At 46.3% G+C, this 19,551-nt stretch overlaps 1 protein-coding gene across 1 annotated transcript in view; it reads left to right on the forward strand.

Annotated features, from left to right (window-relative positions):
- Positions 1-19,551, forward strand: part of LOC135199265 (BLOC-3 complex member HPS1-like) — an 89,161-nt gene that overhangs the window by 60,822 nt on the left and 8,788 nt on the right. The window lies entirely within an intron of this gene.

The raw sequence follows: 19,551 nt of genomic DNA on the forward strand, positions 1-19,551 counted from the left end.
CTTGGATCTTTTTCCCTGGGGGACCCGTAGGTGGGGCTGCTCAAACACGTGGTAGCGAACCCAGACCCTCGCAGGCTGAACAGCATCGAGTCCTGGTGTGACCGTAAGAATGGATGAGTGAAGAGAGTGTGACTGGCTCCTCTTCCCATCTTTTTCTTCCCCTCTACCTGGTTAGAGGACACGGTCGTCACCCTGCTGTATAGGGACAAGATGCAGGTGAGCTACTCAACAGAGCCCCATCCTATCCCTTTCACTAGGGATAGGAGCGTATATCCTCCACTTCCTCCAACAAGGGGGAGGAAGTGGATGCCAGCTTGAGACAAACCCATAATTTAGGTTGCCTCTTGCAAACAGGAACAAGTTCTTGCTTTCTGGTACGAAGAGATACGCTTGTCTCTCTCTTAGTACTTGGCCCAGAGGTCTGACCATTGATCCTGCGGTGCACACCCCGATCAATCGGAGAGAGGCTTGGATCCCTCCCTCGCTCTTACGACCAGGGAGGCATTCCAGGGATGGACGAACACCAGTCTGTTCATCAAAAGACTCAGATTCCTCCCACCAAGTAGTGAGTCTTCCTATTGTTAAAGGACCGATGGTTTGTATTACGTATCGGAACAAATGACAATTTGTCGAAAATTGCATTTTTCCTAACTATACAAACCTGAGGTCCTTTACATATAGTCCATCCTCATACCACCCCTCACTCTGCGTATTTTGCATGGGAAAAAGGGCCAAAAGCAAAAGTGATTTGTTTACCTCCCAGGCGCGACTGTCGACAAGCAGTTAACTACCGTTCTCCCCTTGTTCGAAGCTTACGACCGTTCCAGCTGCCGCTAGCTACTTCCTATTGTTAAAGGACCTCAGGTTTGTATAGTTAGGAAAAATGCAATTTTCGACAAATTGTCATTTTTGGTTTTTTAATACCCAAAATGGAATATGAAATTCATAATAATCATGATTTATTAAATTGTCTTTGTAAAAAAAGAGTACGCCTTCGAGTTTCACCTCTTGACATTCTCTTGCATTTACGTTTGTTTATCTTTGTTTCGGGCACAAATTTCATCATGCCAAAGAGGAAAATACAAGGAAAATATCTCGCTAACATACAGAAGAAGAAAATTCGCTGTAATAAGCCGAGTTAGTGAAGGGGAGAGAGAGAATTGCGTAGGAAGGAGTGCCCCATCTTGCCTCAAGCAGTGCCCCAGGCTGCGATATATGAGCAAAGGGATCATCATTTATGATTAAATTATGATAAATAAAATAGTTTTGGTTTATTAATACACAAAAAAGAAATATACATTCATAATAATCATTATTTATTAACATTGTCTTTATAGAAATACGAAGGAAAACTTTGAACGCCCGTATCTCAAAAAACTATACTTATTGACCTTCAAAATCTATCTTCTCACTTAGTTTTAAAGCTATAACATTGGAATTTGGTATATAACTCAGAAAGACATTATAGAACAATCATATAGAGCCCTTTTTTCCAATTTTTGTTTCGTATTTTTTTTATAAATTTTTTTCTCGTGATTTATAGGGTTTATTTTTTTACCATATTGAAAAATTCATATCTAGCAATAAAATGACTTTTAGAAAAAAAACTCCATTCGATTGGAGGTCTACATCAGGTCTGTATATGGTAGTAATCCCAGGTCTTAATATTAAATATCAAGGGAGGAGATAGAATTTGAAAAATGGTTATTTTCAGGATAAATCGCCCTGGCGTCACAAAACCGAAGGTCAGAGGCGAAAATCATATGCGGTTTGGAGATGTCCCAAGTCACCTTATTAAGTGGTATTAATATCAAAGTCCTGTCCTTAAAAAAGGGCATTAGCCAGCCAGCCCCCTTAACACTAGATCCTCCTGTCAGAGTGGTTTCTCATCTTTAAGGGAATATGGTAATTGTGAGGTACCTCCAATTAATTATGGGTCTCCCCAAGCATTTTGTTGTTGTATTGCTTTCCATAACTTGACTCAATGGCAGAGACCATGACAATGCTCCAAGTGTGAAATAATCTAGAGGTCTATATAGCCTATAGCCATGGCCATCAAGTGCTAGAGAAATCTTGGAACTCTGTGAACTCCCATATGATCCTTAGAATGCCCCACCTTATGCCAAACCACCACTGGGTGAATTATTGGAATGTGGCTTCTCTCTGGATCACAGAAGTTCTACATCTCGGAGGAGCTTATCTTACATCCTCCCTTTTAAATAGCAATTTACATATCAAATATAGTTAATTGGTTTAATAAACAAGTTTTGTTTTCATTACAAAAACATTTTGTATACAACCTATCCCTACATTCAGGAATGGAATAAGGTATAGTAATACTATGATTAATGGATTTGTATGAAAAACCTGTTTGTTCATGCAACTTACCTGTCAGATATATATATAGCTGATAATTTCCGACGACCGACAGAATTTAAAACTTACGACACAAGTAGTGGGAGTCAGGTGGTTAGTACCCATTCCCGCCGCTGGGAGGCGGGTATCAGGAACCATTCCCATTTTCTATTCATAATTTTTCTGTCGCCGTGTTGTGAACATCTGTTTACAGCACCTCCGTCTGGATTTGGAAACTTTTTGCTACTTGAGTATCCCTTTTGGTTCTTTTTGGATTAATTTGACTTGGATTGGTGGCTAGGCACACGTTATTAGTGGATTGATTTGATTTTGGTTTGGATTTCTCTTGGATAAATATGTCAGGGTCTAGTACAGCTAGCGCTAGATTTTGCTCTAGGACTGATTGTAGAGGTAGGCTACTGAAAGCTTCAGTAGACCCACATACGGTATGTAAGACTTGCAGGGAGCATGAATGTGTGTATGAAAGCCGTTGCAAGGAGTGCGAAAGATAACAGATTCTGAGTGGAAGGCGTATGAGACTATCTTAGGAAACTTGAAAAGGATAGGTTAAGGAGGTCTTCCTCCAGGAGTGTTTCAGGTGTGCAAGAAATTAATGTTTCTCCTGTTAACCCTCCTTCTGTTAATGCTCCTAACCCTGTAGTGTTGCCTCCGGGCCCTGAAGCAGTGTCAGTAGAGAGTAATACAGGCAGTCCCCGGGTTACGACGGGGGTTCCATTCTTGAGGCGCGTCGTAAGCCGAAAATCGTCGTAAGCCGGAACGACACTTGGAAATATGCCTCATTAAAACTAAGAAAAAGTTAGAGGAGACCTTACCTGTGTGACATGCAAGTATTGCATGATGTGTAGTGTGGTTATTTCAATGGCAAAGGATGGTTCTTGAAGGTATAATTCTTTATTAAACTCTTGTGGACACTATAAAGCACAATGTACTACAACTTAATCCTTTTAGGTTAGATTATACACTAAACACTATTATACACTGTACACTAGTAATCCTTTGGTAGATCCTGGAGTACACTAAAATCCCAGTCTGGTAGCTCTGGAAGGTAAAAGTATAACACAATTAGTACAAAATACTACACAAAGTCCTGAATGCAATATGTAAATTATAGATATCAAGAGTAAAAGAGTTAATGTATGTTAATTAATTCCTTACTTTTAGTTTATAATTCCTTACTTTGAGTTATATCAAGAGTAAAAAAGTTAATGTATGTGAATTAATTCCTTACTTTTAGTTTAAAGTTGTCATGCTATGTAACCCTGGATGCACAAAGTCTTATGTGGCCCCATAGCCTACATCATTCAGGGGGTTCTGGAATGTACAAAAAAATAATTAGTATGTCAGTAAGACTCTATGCATAGAAATTAACATTACAACGTAATATGCACCATACGTGGTTTTTTAATATCACATATATAACATGTATAAAACTTAGTTAATGTATGTTAATTAATTCCTTACCTTTAGTTTAAAGTTGTCGTGCTATGTAACCCTGGATGCACAAAGTCTTATGTGGCCCCAATCTTCGAAGACCATCAAGGTAACCCAAGCCTTCCTGTTTGATTTCCAAATCACAGGGAGTTGACTCTTGAAAATGCCCTTGAATGCCCTGGGAGGTCCGGCCAAATACACCAGCAAGGGCGTTCAGTTTCAAATCGCCACTTGCATTGGACCCAAACAGCAAAGTCAGGTCGCTCCTTTCCAGCTTTATGGCCAGGTGCTGACTTTCTCCTCCTTGGAAAGGTACGTTCGATTTGGCATTCTTTTCCAAAATAATCCAGTCTCATCCACATTAAAGACTTGGTCAGCCGTGTAACCACCATCCTTAATTATCTCAGCCAAACCACCTGGAAAATTTTCTGCTGCTTCGCTATCAGCACTAGCAGCTTCACCTTGCAGCTTCACATTATGCAAATTTGCACGAGCCTTAAAACGGTTAAACCAACCTTCTACTCGCGGAAAATTCACCACCAGCACTGCCTCGCCAAACTTTTTCACTACTGCCTCATGCAGCGCTCTAGCCTTCTCCTGGATCACACTTAAGCTCACGGACACGTCGCTGGTTTCTGGTCCTCCAGCCAGATCATGAGCAATTTCTCCATTTCAACAATGCTCTGGCTACGTTGCTTCTCGTCTTATCACCGTTGACTTCATCGGTGCAGCATCCTTAACATGCTTCAGAATACGTTTCTTGTCCTTCACAATGGTTACCACCGTGGTCCTGCTCAAGCCTAAAGAACGGCCTAGTCGGTGTTAGTTTCTCCTTCTCCGAACGCTTTACCACGTCATATTTGACCTCATCGTGATGACCTTCCTCTTCTTGGATGAACTATCATCGGAGGAAGTACGTTTGGCGTTTAGGAGCCATTGTAAATTGCGAAAATGGCAAGGAATTTCAGCAACGTCTTAGCACACAACCGACTGAACTTCAGGCAGACACGCGATTGAAGTGGCGTCCTTTCGTATTGTTACGCTTAGCGTCCTCGACCGTCCGAGGTCGTTTGTTCGGTCAATTTTACCATACAGTTTAATAGCGTTAATTAATTTATGCACCTCCGCTCAAAACTAGTTCTGCATATGAGGTATCGTTAAAAAGCATAACAAAAACGTCGTAACCTTGGAATTTGTGTTGTAATCTAACCAGAAACTTAGTTTTTTAATTATGTACTGGAACAAGCAATGATTTTTCATTATTTGCGCTTTTGGACTGTTTTAAAAACTGCGCATCCCAAGCTAGTGTATTCATTCGCCCGCAAACTAGTTCCGCATATGCGGCGTCACTAACTAAAAAATTCAAAAAATACGAAAAAAAAAAAAAAAAGTGTCAAAAAATCATCATAACCTCAAAATTTTTGTTGTAATGTAACCAAAAACATATTCTGGGCTCAGCTCGTGTCGCTGCGCGAAATATCCTTTAATCTATTATTTCTAGGGTAAAGGTACTAACACATACCAGAGAATAAATAAAATAAAGAAAAAGGTCAGTATAACTGACTCGCTCACCTCCCAGGAGGGTGTCGGTATGAACACTAGGCGAGTGAGACCACTACCACGAGCCAAATGCCAATAGAAATCTCCCACTACAAAAACCCTCCAAGAGGGGAGCCGACCCACAGAGTGAGCAGCTCGTACTACTACTACTCCATACCCATGCTGCCGACTGCTGCGCCTCTGGTGGCCATCCTTTTCAGTTTAGCGCACACGAGTCACACGTGTTATTTTTCTCTGTGTTTTTTGTGCCCTTTCATTGGATTATCTATAATGGAGCGTGCAGCTATCGCAGCAGCTAAGTTGAGTACTCAGTATTTACGGTTAGTTGGTTTTTTACCGGCCCTGTGGACAGTATTTGCCGTTTTTTAGGTATAAATACGATCTCGGGGTCGGAAGCATGGCAGCATGGTTCTGCCTCGTGGTGGTTCGTCTTGGTCTCCCATACCTAGAACATCCCCTTATTTATGTACGCTCTATATTATTATCCGTTTTACTTAGGGTACGGTCTACTCAGGTTTGTCATGCATGCATGTATTTTACCTTATGTAGGCTTCTTCTATCCAGACCCTAGTCCAGGTTCTTAGTATCGGCCTCTGACTAGCTTTGAGTGGTAGACTTGCCTTCGGGTTAGTCGTACACTCCTGGATTTTTTCTCCTGCTATATTGCTTTCTTTCTTTCATTTTTATTTATTTATACTGTGTATTTTGTTATAGTTAGGTTAGTTAGGCGTCTGGCTTAGCCTAGGTCCTGGCTCATTGAGCCTATACTACCGCTCATCAGTTCGGTTGCTTCCCTATAGCATCTCTCTGATCAGTTGGTTTTGGCCCAGTGGGCCTATATGCTACCGCTTTTCAGTTCAGTTTGCTTCCCGATAGCATCTCTCTGATCAGTTGGTTGTCCTAGGCTTAGTTGTCGTATTTGGTCTTACCGCCTCGTGGTCACTACGTGATCACGGGACAGCCAGACGCCTGTCCAGTCACCCTTCCCCCCCCTCCCGCTCTTCCATAGAGTCGGGCGGGGGTGGGTCGGTCTGCCCATGCTCGCTCCGCATACCCGAGCCTGCCTCCCTCTCTCCCCTCAGGCGGAGGGGCTAGGGAGTCGGGACAGACCCAGAGGGTCTCGACCTCTCCGGCTTCTCGGTCTCCTGGTAACCGGCCGGGGTGGTATAGTGGGGGGTACTGGCCTTTCCCCCCCTCCGTGCTACCTTGTCGCTCCGGGCTAGCTCGAGCCTGTATGTCTTCTCGCCCTTTCCCACCTTACTAGGGCTCCTTCCTGATCGGAGTCCTGGTATCCAGCGGAAAGATGTTAGTCCACCCAGCAGAGTGGACCGGAGCATACAGTGGGTCACTGCTAACCTTACCGTATTGCTGAGTTACTACACTCCGCTACGCACTGGACTTAGTCCGGTTCGCTTGTGTTTTAGGTTTAAGTTATCTATAAGTTTATCTTAAGTACCTTAAACCATCCCCCCTCCCTTACATATTGTTTTTACCGGATCTCTCCGGATGATAGCCATATTCAGGCGATGCAGGGAGGGGTATGCCCAAATTTTTTTCCGAGCTCCGGCATGCAACGGAGTTCTTTCTGTCCTTTAGTCTGTAAGTGATGTTTTTTAAGATACTCATGTGTCTTCCCACTTACAGGCCACCAACTGTGAGCATCCGGGATGTTCCGCCACACTTCAGGACCCATGTGGACACGAAGTTTGCCGGTCCCATGCTCCATGCGCGACTCCGCACGGGGGACATCCAGGTCTGGTTACCATGAGACGTGTACCATATGTTACGATCTGGTGATCCAGCTTTTGGGAAGGGGTAAGTATTCCATCTCCAGTAGCTGCTCCACTTCTATTTTAGTGCTTAAGTTTTCATCATTTACTTTAAACTTAAGGCATCTAGTTTAAGTTATACTTTAAGTTTTAGTTTTAAGTGATTCTTAAATCTAAACTACGCCCTCTCTGCCAGGCGCCGGCAGTAAGGGATACCGCACTGGCTACCCTGCGGGCCTGGGTCGGCGGTTTTTGGGAAAAAACGCCGCCAAGGGACAGCCCTACATCCTGGAGAAGCGGGTTGGCATTATTAAATCTTCCCCGGAGGCAAGGCGACAGGATACGTCGACCCGGTAGATGCGGCTCCGACTATCGCCTTCATCCACCAACAGCTGGCTGCCTCATTAACTGATCAAGACCAGGATATCTCTACGGACGTCGCGACCCTGGATATTAAATGTTGAACCTATGGTAGGTATAGACGACCTGTTGGTCGAGGTAGGTAAGGTGGACACCCAAGGGTCACCCTTGGGCGTAACTGTTTCTTCTACCCCTGCAACCTCTCCATCCTTCCAAGGCTTTACGGGTGACGAAATATATTCTAACTCCTGACGCGTTCGGTTAGACCTAAGGTCAAGGCTAAAGTGATGACCTTGACTAAGACGTCGTCGTCGTCTAAGAAGACGGCTTCGGCTTCATCCTCCTCCCGTAAGTCTCCGGCTGGAATCCGGAGCAGACAGGTCTAAAGCTTCTAGCTCCGGCTCTAAGTCCTCGAGGAGTAAATCCTCCAGAGAGAGATCTCGCACTCCGGCAGAGTCACCAGTTCCGCTACCATTGGTTCCGATTCAGAGCCTCCCTCCACCTCCGCAGCAGCTCCGGCTTTGGGACTCCAATGCTGCCTGTTGCAGACAGTGGGCGACCTGGTTGGGTCCCTAAAGAGTAGCATGGAACAAATGATCTCTCGTTTGTCGGATAGGATTACTTCCCAAGACTCCATTATAGCCGGGCTGAGAGAAGCTCCTCTAGCCTCTCCTCCACTTTCCAACACAAGTGGAACTCAGCTTCCTCCGTATGACTCACTACCTCCGTTCTCTATGAACAACCCATGGAGAGTAGCGTCATACGCCCCCTTCCAGGACGGTCTCATCTCTATACCGGAATTGGGACTCGAAGAATAGAGGGACTTCGAGTTCTACCCGGAAGACCTCCAGCCTCCGTTCATAGGCTACGCAAGGCTCACGCCTTCGGTCTATGGTTCGGGACGAATGGGTACCAAAGGAGACAGTCCTCTATTCACGAGACCAGGCTCAGAGAGAATGGCTCAGGTGTTTAGAGGACATGGATTGTTCTAATACCAAGATACAACCGTTTTAAGAGTCCCTTTACCATTTCACAATGGATAGAAGTTACCCCGCTCCCGTTCCTAACCAAGATCGCGAGGTCGACCATCCCAGCGGCCAGAAGGGGAACTATACCTCAGTTGAAGGAAGCAGATCCCACATCTCCGTTACTCCCCTCAGTTGGAGAATTGTGGGAAGACTTGCCGAACACATTCTCAGCTGGCAAACTCAAACCGGACTGTGCTATGGAGCAGTTTGGTGAAAAGCTACCCAGGCTCCCAGATAGCCTTATTCAGGCTGAATTTGACGCAAAATCGCGACTAGCCAGATCAATCAACTCTATGGCTATGACTGAGGTAGCAACCATGGCTTATGGATCAGAACCGATTTTTAAGCTCATGACCAAATCCCTGACTCAAACGGTACAGTCAGATATGTTTGAGTTTGCCACTGCTAGGACGAATTGTAGGAAGCATGTCCTACAAGAGGCAACCATTCGGCATGAACCGAATAGGTTACTCTCGTCTAACATGCTGGGGAGCAGATCTCTTCCCAGAAGCTATGGTTAAGGAAGTCCAGTCAGAGGCTACGAGGGTTGAACCAGAGCCTTAAGGACCGTTGGGGCCTTACGGCTAAGAGGAGGCAAGACCTGACAGCTAAAGGTAAGGGACAGAGGAAACCCAGGCGTTTCCAACCTTACCAGAAAAAGCAACCACGCTTTCCTCAACAAGTTCCAGCGGTGCCGTTAGTGCAGACAGCCCAACCTTCCACTTCTAAAGGTCAATCACAGCCAATTTATGTGATATCCCCTCAGCCTCAGCCCTCCACCTCTTACGCCATCTCTCCAGCTTACAATCAAGCCTTCGAGAGTCAAGCTTCACAGAAGTATGACGCTCGGTAAGGGAGGCAGAGGTAAGCGGTCCTTTCGTGGGAGAGGATCGGGAGGCCCCTTTAATAGGGGAAAGCAATTCAGAGGAGGCGAGGCGGTTACCAGAACCAATGAAGAACTTCAGGTAGGAGGGAGGCTGTTTCACTTTCGCCACCGGTGGAACTTCAGCCAATGGGGCTCAGAGCATAGTGTCAAAAGGTCTGGGTTGGAGCTGGTTGACGAACCACCTCCAGCCAGACCTTTCCGTCAACTTTCCTTCCAAAGAATGACAGAGTACGCGGAGGACCTCCTTCAGAAAGGAGCTATAGCGAGAGTCAAGAGATTAAAATTTCAAGGTCGCTTGTTTCAGCGTGCCAAAGAAAGGCTCACAAAAAAAGAAGGGTAATCTTAGACTTGTCCCGCTTAAACTTAGCCATCCGCTGCGACAAGTTCAAGATGCTCACGATCTCACAGGTGCGGACCTTACTTCCCCGTGGGGCCGTCACCACCTCTATCGATCTTACAGACGCCTACTATCATATCCCATATTGCAAGAACACTTCCGTCCGTATCTGGGTTTCAAGATAGGAGACCAGACATTCTCCTTCAAGGTAGTTCCATTCGGACTCAACGTGGCACCCAGAGTGTTCACGAAGCTAGCGGAAGTGGTATGCAACAACTCAGATCACAAGGGATTATGGTAGTAGCGTATCTCGACGATTGGTTGATCTGGGCCCCAACAGTCGAGGACAATGCAACAGAGCTACACTGAAAGTGATTCAGTTCCTGGAATATCTAGGCTTCAAAGATAAACAGGACCAAATCAAGACTCACTCCAGAGTCAAACTTTCAGTGGCTGGGCATTCAATGGAATCTATCCTCCCACACTCTGTCGATTCCATCAACCAAAAGGAAAGAAATAGCGAAGTCAGTCAAGCAATGTTTCTAAGTCACAAACTAGCGTCAAGGAGAGCTCAGGAAAGGATCCTGGGTTCTCTCCAGTTTGCATCAGTGACGAACGTCTTAATGAAAGCCAAACTGAAAGACCTAACCAGAATCTGGCGCTCGCGAGCAAATGTCAGGTCCAGGGACAAACTATCCTCAGTGCCTCTGATTCTAAAGAATCGACTTCGGCCAGTGGGCGAGAGTCAAGAATTTGTCAATGGCAGTACCCCTTCAGTTCCCTCACCAGGGATCCACCATCCACACAGACGCGTCCTTAAGCGGCTGGGGAGAGGTATTCCCAGGTCAAAAAGGTTCAAGGGACTTGGTCACCTCAGTTCCGTCGGTTCCATATAAACGTACTGGAGGCAATGGCAGTGTTCTTGACTCTAAAAAGGTTACGCCCACCAAAGTACTCCCACATAAAGCTAGTCCTGGACAGCGCAGTGGTAGTACATTGTATAAACAGAGGAGGCTCCAAGTCACGTCATCTAAATCACGTCATGATAGCCATCTTCTCCCTGGCAGACAAGTTCAGTTGGCATCTTCCTCCACTCACATAGCTGAGTGAGAAACGTCATAGCAGACGCCCTATACCGATCAGTGCCCCTAGAGCGGAATGGTCAACTGGACAACAGTTCGTTCCAATGGATCCTTCAAAGAGTCCCAGGGCTACAGGTGGATCTCTTCGCATCCCAAAAGCGACCACAAACTACCCGTGTTATGTAGCCCCCAACCTGGACCCTCTGGCCTATGCCACGGACGCCCTGGCTCTAGACTGGAACAACTGGGAGAAGATTTATGTCTTCCCTCCAGTGAATACTCCTCATGAAAGTATGAACAAACTCAGGACACTCCTTCAAGGGTCAAGTGGCGGCTTAGTAGCCCCAGACTGGCCGAAGAGCAACTGGTATCCTCTAATTTTGGAGCTGGGCCTTCGTCCTCTTCGGATCCCCAGTCCCAAGCTCTCCCAGTCAGTACAAACGAAGACTGTGTTTGCTCCTCAGGGATTCTCAAAACCCTAACTTTATGGATTTCATGAAGTTTGCGGCAAAAAGAGATGCGAATATTGACCCTCAGAATATTCTCTTCTTGGAATCCGATAAAAGGGATTCAACTTTGAGACAGTATGATGCTGCTGTCAAAAAGTTAGCAATCTTCCTGAGAGAATCAGATATTAGAATCATGACAGTTAATTCAGCTATATCCTTTTTCAGATCCTTATTTGAAAAAGGTTTAGCAGCTAGCACGATTGTTACGACAAACAAGTCAGCTTTGAAAAAGATATTTCAATTTGGATTCAACATAGACTTGACGGATTCCTACTTCTCGTCTATTCCTAAGGCATGTGCTAGACTTAGGCCTTCTGTAAGCCTACGTCAGTTTCATGGTTCTTAAACGATGTTCTAAAAACTGGCTTCCGAAACCGATAATGACACATGCTCGTTATAATGCTCTTAAGAAAAACCCTATTTTTATTAAGCTTAGCTTGCAAGGAGCAAAGAATTCCAGAACTGTCGGCCCTATCCAGGGACCCGGATCATATTCAATTCCTCCCACAGGGGAAGTCCTACTTTCTCCGGAACGTAGCTTTTTAGCAAAGAATGAAGATCCTTTGATGAGGTGGGAACCTTGGAAGGTACTGCCCCTTCCACAAGATGTATCCCTTTGCCCAGTTTCAACCTTACGAGCCTTTCTGTCCAGGACCTCCTCATCCTCATCGGGTCCCCTCTTTAAGAGGGAAAAAGGTGGAACTTTATCCATTAAAGGCATCAGGCAGCAAATCCTGTACTTTATTAAGCAAGCCAATCCTGACTCTTTTCCCGAAAGCACATGATGTCAGAGCAGTAGCCACCTCAAATTAATATTTCCAACTATGAACTTCGATGAGTTGAAAAAGTATACTGGATGGAAATCGCCGACAGTGTTCAAACGTCACTACCTTAAGTCCTTGGAAGCTCTGAAATTCCCAGCAGTAGCAGCGGGTAACATAGTTTCCCGACTCTAGCTAATTTGTAGTAGAAGATTCAGTCCTCCTTTCTACCTGCCTCACCCAAAAGTTCGTCTATTCCTACCTTGTTCATTTGCATTCACCTTGTGTCTTAGCTGCTTTTATGATAGTGTAGTGGGTGCCCCTTATTGTCTGGCTAGGGACACTCACAAATGATTATAAACATTGATCTCATGGATGTTTCCCCTTATTTTTATGCTAGGGGATACATCATATTATAATGGTTACGGGTTTTGTATATTAAGTCATATACATTCCTTTATATATTATTATTGTTGGTTGTTTTGTTTATCTGTTTATATTAATTGCTATTATACTTTTGATACATGCTGTTACACAGATATCATTTGATACATGTAAGTCATTTTACCTGTATATATGTAAATTACCTTATGTTAACAAACATGATTAGATTTAAGGGTAATTTAAGCATATTTCTAATTTTATACCTCTGTGTATATGTATCTTTTAGCAATTATATTCCCTTTATATATATGAGGTTTTGTCTTTTATTGAGACCTATTCTGATTTATTTATTTTATTACTTTTGTTTACAATCTTGTGCTATTTCTCTGGTACGATTTCGCGCAGCGACACGAGCTGAGCCCAGAAAAGGGATTTTGACGTAAGGAAAAATCTATTTCTGGGCGATTGGCTCGTGTCGCCAGCGAAATCCCACCCTACCCATCCCTTCGCCCAAGATTGTCTGCTAACTCAGGATGGCCACCAGAGGCGCAGCAGTCGGCAGCATGGGATGAGTAGTAGTAGTACGAGCTGCTCACTCTGTGGGTCGGCTCCCCTCTTGGAGGGTTTTTGTAGTGGGAGATTTCTATTGGCATTTGGCTCGTGGTAGTGGTCTCACTCGCCTAGTGTTCATACCGACACCCTCCTGGAGGGTTGAGCGAGTCAGTTATACTGACCTTTTTTCTTTATTTTATTTATTCTCTGGTTAATGTTTGAGTACATTTACCCTAGAAATAATGAGATTGAAAGAAAGGATATTTGCGCTGGCGACACGAGCCAATCGCCCAGAAATAGATTTTTCCTTACGTCAAAATCCTTTTTTTATTATATACTGTGCTAAACTATAAAGGATTTTTATCATAGCATGCGTTTTTAAAAACGTGAACCGTCCGTAACGTCGGAGCGTCGGAAGCGTCAGCGTCGTAACCTCGGAACAAGCGTCGTAACCCAGGACGGATTTTCCATTGAATATTTAAGAAAAAGCGTCGTAACCTCGGAACGTCGTAAGCCGGAACCGTCGTAACCCGGGGACCGCCTGTACTTTGTCCTTAATTTTGGAGTCGATTCGAAATTTAGAATCGAAAGTGTTGGCTCTTGAGAGCAAAAGTGATGTGCAGAAGTGCAGTGATACCCCTTGTGTAGTGGAGGGTGTGTCAGATCGGCCTCGTTTCGCCTCTAGGCCTGGACCTCTGCTTGACTCCCAGGACCCGGGGAGGGAGCATGTCGAAAGCCGAAGGAGGGTTACAAGGAACCCCCACCGATCTGGCGTGCCTTCGGCAGTTACTGATGAAAATCCCCAGACTGCCAGGGAGCGTGCGCGTGCACGTCTCCTCAAGGAGTGTTTTTCGTCATCGGAGGCTTCATCCCCACGTAAAGGGTGGAGTTCTCACGGTGCTTCCCGTCCGCTGAAAAGGATGGCGCGTGTTGGTGACGCTTCACGTCCTAGTTCTCCGAATATGCGATCTTCTCCTGACAGTGCGTTCGCTGCTTTTCCGCCGCAGAAAAGGCGTAGAGAGTCTTCGGACTTGGATTCGGGTAGTTCGTGCGAGCGATACAGTCGCTCTAGAGCTCGGGAGGAGGCCGTGACTGGGAGGAGGAGGGAGGCGTCCCCTCGCCGCTCTCCTGCTCACAGGATCAGTCCCTCCCCGGAGCAGGAAGATTCGCCAACCAAGAGGATGCTTCAGTCATTGCAGCAACAACTTCAGGACGTTCTTGCTTCTAGAGAGTCTCTTCCGCGTCGTAGAAAGGATGAGAAGCTTCCTGTGAAGAAGTCAAGGCCTTCTCTTTCTCCTCGCTCGCCTCTCTCTTCGTTCGAGTCTCCCTCTAGAGTTCGTTCTGCTCCCCAGCAGCTCTCTAGAGGAGATGAGAAGTTTGTTTCTCGCTCTCAGGATGAGATTTCTCCCGCTCGCAAGTCTTCGAATGTTCGCAAGCGAGCGGTGGACGCTGAGCGCGCTTCTGTGCAAGTGGAGCGCGCTTCCGTTGCCGCCAAACGTGCACCTGTTGTTGATAAACGTGCACCAGTGGAGGGACGGCAGCCGCCGCGCTGGCGGCCGCTCGGCGCGCGCCAGTGGACGCCAAGCGTGCACTAGTGGACGCTCGGTGTGCGCCAGTGGACGCCAGGCGTGTTTTAGTAGATGTCGAGCGCGCACCTGTCGGCGCCAAACGTGTGGATTCGGACACCAAGCGCGCTGGTGGACGCCAGTTCCTCACCAACGCAAGTTCAGGTGGAAGAAGGGAACCCTACTCTGTTCGTCATTTTTCTTCAGAATTTCCTCCTACTTCTCCAGTTTCTGAGGAAGGAGTTAGCGATAATTTAGTCGAAGCAGAGGAAGAGCAGCAGCCAGCTCCTGTCTCATCGGACTATAAAGTTTTGATGCGTCTTCTACAGTCGGAGTTTGGAGAAACTTTCCAACCAGAAGCCCCTCGTACTCCCCTTTCTCAATTTTCTTCTTTTAAAGCATCGAAGGCATCGGGGTTCGTTAAAATGAAGAAGTCGCTTTCCACGAAGCAAGCGTTCTGGAAAGTCCATGAGTGGATGGAGAAGAGGAAAGCGTCAGGAAAGTCCTCTTTGGCTTTACCGCCATCAAGACTCTGCGGTAAAGGAGGCATGTGGTACGAGACGGGAGAGGACGTAGGTGTTAAACTACCAGCCTCTGCTCAGGGTGATTTCGGGAGCATCGTGGACGCCTCCAGAAGAGCCCTTCTGTCTTCATCAAAAGTCACTTGGACCCATAACGAGTTCGACTTCCATCTAAAAGGCCTCTTCAGGACTCTAGTGGTCTTCAACTTTCTCGACTGGTGTCTTGGAGTTTTGGATGCCAGGTCAAGGAGTTCTGATACTATTATCTGGGGGAGCTGGTCCAGTGTACTTCTTGTATGGACAAGGCCGTCAGGGATGGTTCTGAGGAGTTGGCTACTCACTTTAGCTCGGGAATTCTCAAGAAGAGAGCACTCTTCTGTAACTTCACAGCCAAATCCGTCTCTCCAGCGCAAAGGCGGACTTTTGCTCTTCGCTCCGTTTTCAGACCATCTCTTCCCCCAGACTATGGTTAAGGACATAGCATCGAGCCTGCAGGGAGAAGGCAACGCAGATCTTCTGGCTCAGTCTTCTAGAAGACCAGCAGCTGCTTCCTCTTTTGGAGTTTTCGTTTACCAAGAAACCGAAGCCCTTTCGTGCTGGATCTTCCTCGAAAACAGCCTCTCGAGGAAGAGGCTCTTCCAGAGGGAAAACCCCTGCTCTGTCAAAGAGTAGGAAGTGATTTGGAAGTCCTTCAGACGCCGGTAGGAGCCAGGCTTCTTCTGTTCGCGAAAGCCTGGGAAGAGAGAGATGCCGACCCTTGGTCGCTAGATGTTGTGAGGAAAGGTTACAGGATCCCGTTCTTGAAGTCACCCCCGCTATCCTCAACACCAAAGGATTTGTCTCCCTCTTATCGAGGAGAGAAACAGAAAGTGCATTTTCGATCTGCTGGAACAAATGATCAAGAAGCAAGCGGTGGAACAGGTCTTCGACCTGGAATCTCCAGGCTTTTACAACCGTCTGTTCCTAGTGCCGAAACATTCGGGGGGGGTGGCGACCCGTCCTCGATGTCAGCAGCCTAAACCTCTTCATCATAAAGAAGAAATTCAAGATGGAGACGCCTCAATCTGTGCTGTCAGCTTTGAGACCGGGGTTGGATGGTCTCACTAGACCTCCAAGACGCGTATTTTTCACGTCCCCATCCATCCCCAATCAAGGAAATTCCTGCGATTTGTCCTGAAGGGGAAGGTATTCCAATTCAGGGCACTTTGCTTCGGTCTGACCACAGCGCCGATGGTTTTCACCATTCTGATGAAGAACGTGGCAAGGCTGCTTCATCTGGAGAATATAAGGATCTCTCTCTACCTAGACGACTGGCTTATTCGAGCTTCATCGCGAGACCGGTGTCTGGAGGACCTGCACACGACCATGTCGTTAGCGAAGTCCCTGGGGCTTCTGGTAAACCTCGAAAAGTCGCATTTGACTCCTTCTCAATCTTTAGTCTATCTGGGGATTCAGATGGACTCAGTGGCTTTTCGGGCTTTTCCGTCCCAGGGGTGACAACTTCAATGCTTGGAAAAAGTGGCGACCTTTCTGGGGAAGGAAACATGCTCGGTGAGGGAATGGATGAGTTTGCTGGGGACCATTTCCTCACTGGAGAAGTTTGTTTCTCTGGGAAGGCTGCACCTCAGACCTCTTCAATTCTTCCTAGCCAACAGTTGGAAGAACAAACAAGATCTGGAGGCGATCTTGTGTTTAACGAGAGAGGTCAAGGATCGCCTAAGTTGGTGGTCTGATCCACGGAAGCTCGCAGAAGGGCTCTCCCTCAAACTTCGGAACCCCGACCTAGTGTTGTTTTCCGACGCGTCGTCCACGGGTTGGGGAGCAACACTAGGAGGGAAAGAAGTGTCGGGCACCTGGAGAGGGGAACAGGTGCCCTGGCACATCAATCTGAAAGAGCTGTCAGCGATTTACCTGGCGCTCAGGTTCTTCCAGGAAGAAATATCCGGCAAAGTCATTCAGATCAACTCGGACAACACCACAGCACTGGCATACCTAAGAAATCAAGGGGGAACTCACTCGCCTTCTCTGTTTGCCATCGCAAAGGAACTCCTTTTATGGGCGAAAGCGCAAGACGTCACTATCCTGACAAGGTTCGTGTCAGGAGTACAGAATGTTCGAGCGGACCTTCTCAGTCGACGAGGACAGCTTTTGCCGACAGAGTGGACCCTTCACCAAGAGGTTTGCCAGTCGCTGTGGGGTTGTCCGCAGGTGGATGTCTTCGCAACTTCCAGGACGAAAAGACTTCAGCTGTATTGCTCCCCAGTTCTGGACCCGGGAGCAGTCGCAGTAGACGCCCTACTTTGGAGTTGGTCGGGTCTAGACATATACGCTTTTCCCCCGCTCAAGATCCTTGGGGAAGTGATGAGGAAGTTCGCGGCATCGGAAGGAGCGAGGATGACACTCATCGCCCCCTTCTGGCCAGCAGCCGACTGGTTCACAGAGGTGATGTCCTTCCTGGTAGACTTTCCGAGGACTCTGCCCTTAAGGAAAGATCTACTCAGACAGCCCCACTTCAAGAGGTACCACAAAAACCTCCCCGCTCTGAGTCTGACTGCGTTCAGACTATCAAGAAGTTGGCCAGAGCGAGGGGTTTTTCAAGACCTGTGGCGAAGGCGATTGCCACCGCAAGGAGGCCCTCCTCAATCGCTCTGTACCAATCGAAGTGGGCTGTCTTCAGATCCTGGTGCAGGAAGAAGGGCATTTCCTCCACCACAACCTCTGTGAGCCAGATAGCTGACTTCCTTCTTTATCTGAGAGAGGAAGTGAAGTTGGCTGTTCCAACTATTAAAGGCTACAGGAGCGTGCTTTCTGTAGTCTTCAGGCACAGAGGACTCGATTTGACTAATAATAAAGACATTCATGATCTCATTAGATCTTTCGAGACTAAGAAGGTCATCCAGCCTAAAGTACCCTCGTGGAACTTGGATGTGGTCCTCAAGTTTTTGATGTCGAGTCACTTCGAACCGCTTCATTCAGTTTCTATGAGGAATCTGATGAAGAAAACGATCTTCCTAACCGCTCTGGCGACGGCGAAGAGGGTTAGCGAAATCCAGGCCATTAGCAAGCAGATTGGGTTTTCAGACAATAATGCGATTTGTTCTTTAAGTCCCGCTTTCTTAGCAAAGAACGAGAATCCTTCCAACCCGTGGCCGAGGACCTTTGAAATCAAAGGGTTGTCAGAAATAGTGGGAAATGAACGTGAGAGATTCCTGTGTCCTGTCAGGGCTCTAAAGTTCTATCTGCAGAGAACTAAAGCTTGCAGAGGTTTGTCTGACAATTTGTGGTGTTCAGTGAGGAAGCCTGATCTTCCTATGTTGAAAAACGCACTGGCGTTCTTCATCAGAAGTACGATTAAAGAAGCTCATGATAAGTGCAGTGATAGTGATTTGAAGCTTCTGAAAGTGAAAGCTCACGAGGTGAGAGCTATTGCTACTTCGGTAGCTTTTCACAAAATATGGCGCTCAAAGATATTTTGAATGCCACATTTTGGAGAAGCAATTCGGTGTTCGCTTCACACTACCTGCGGGAGGTGAAAGTGACATACGAAAATTGCTTCTCCCTCGGACCATACATTGCTGCAGACACTGTTTTGGGGGCAGGAGGTAACACTCATCCTATCCTTTAGGGATTAGGGGGGTTTTTAACTTGTGTTTTATGGTTGTGGGGTGACCGCCTGGGGCGGGTCTCCTTTCCATTAGCTTAGTTAAGTGGGATACCTTTGGTAAACTAAGCCAGGTGGTTGTATTTTTTGTCTCGTTGCCCTCATTAGTATGGTCCATGGTCTAGTCACGTCGTGGTCTCGCCCCTGTTGACAGATCATCTGGAGTGCACCAGCTTCATAGGTCTCTACCTTGCTGGCAACTCTAGTAGCACAAGCAGACTTACGTGGCAGTAATCACAAAGCCAGCTATGCTAACAGGTAAGGAACCAAGGTATCAAATATCTGCATATATGTGTTTCCTAAATCCTCTATTCTGTCTCTCCCACCACCAAAGGTGGGATTCAGCTATATATATATCTGACAGGTAAGTTGCATGAACAAAATGATATTGTAATGATACAATTAAGTTTGTTCATACTTACCTGGCAGATATATATAATTAATTACCCGCCCACCTCCCCTCAGGAGACAGTGGAAATAAAAATTATGAATAGAAAATGGGAATGGTTCCTGATACCTGCCTCTCAGCGGCGGGAATGGGTACTAACCACCTGACTCCCACTACGTGTGTCGTAAGTTTTAAATTCTGTCGGTCGTCGGAAATTATCAGCTATATATACTATCTGCCAGGTAAGTTATGAACAAACTTAATTGTATCATTATAATATCATTTTTAGTGTAATAAAATCATTGCATTTTATATGGAACCATAACAATCCATTGTATCATGATATCTCTTTTCAGGTCAATCGAACACAGCTATCAATAC

Source organism: Macrobrachium nipponense, chromosome 23, assembly GCF_015104395.2.
Source record: "Macrobrachium nipponense isolate FS-2020 chromosome 23, ASM1510439v2, whole genome shotgun sequence".
In the NCBI taxonomy this organism is placed as follows: Eukaryota; Metazoa; Arthropoda; class Malacostraca; order Decapoda; family Palaemonidae; genus Macrobrachium; species Macrobrachium nipponense.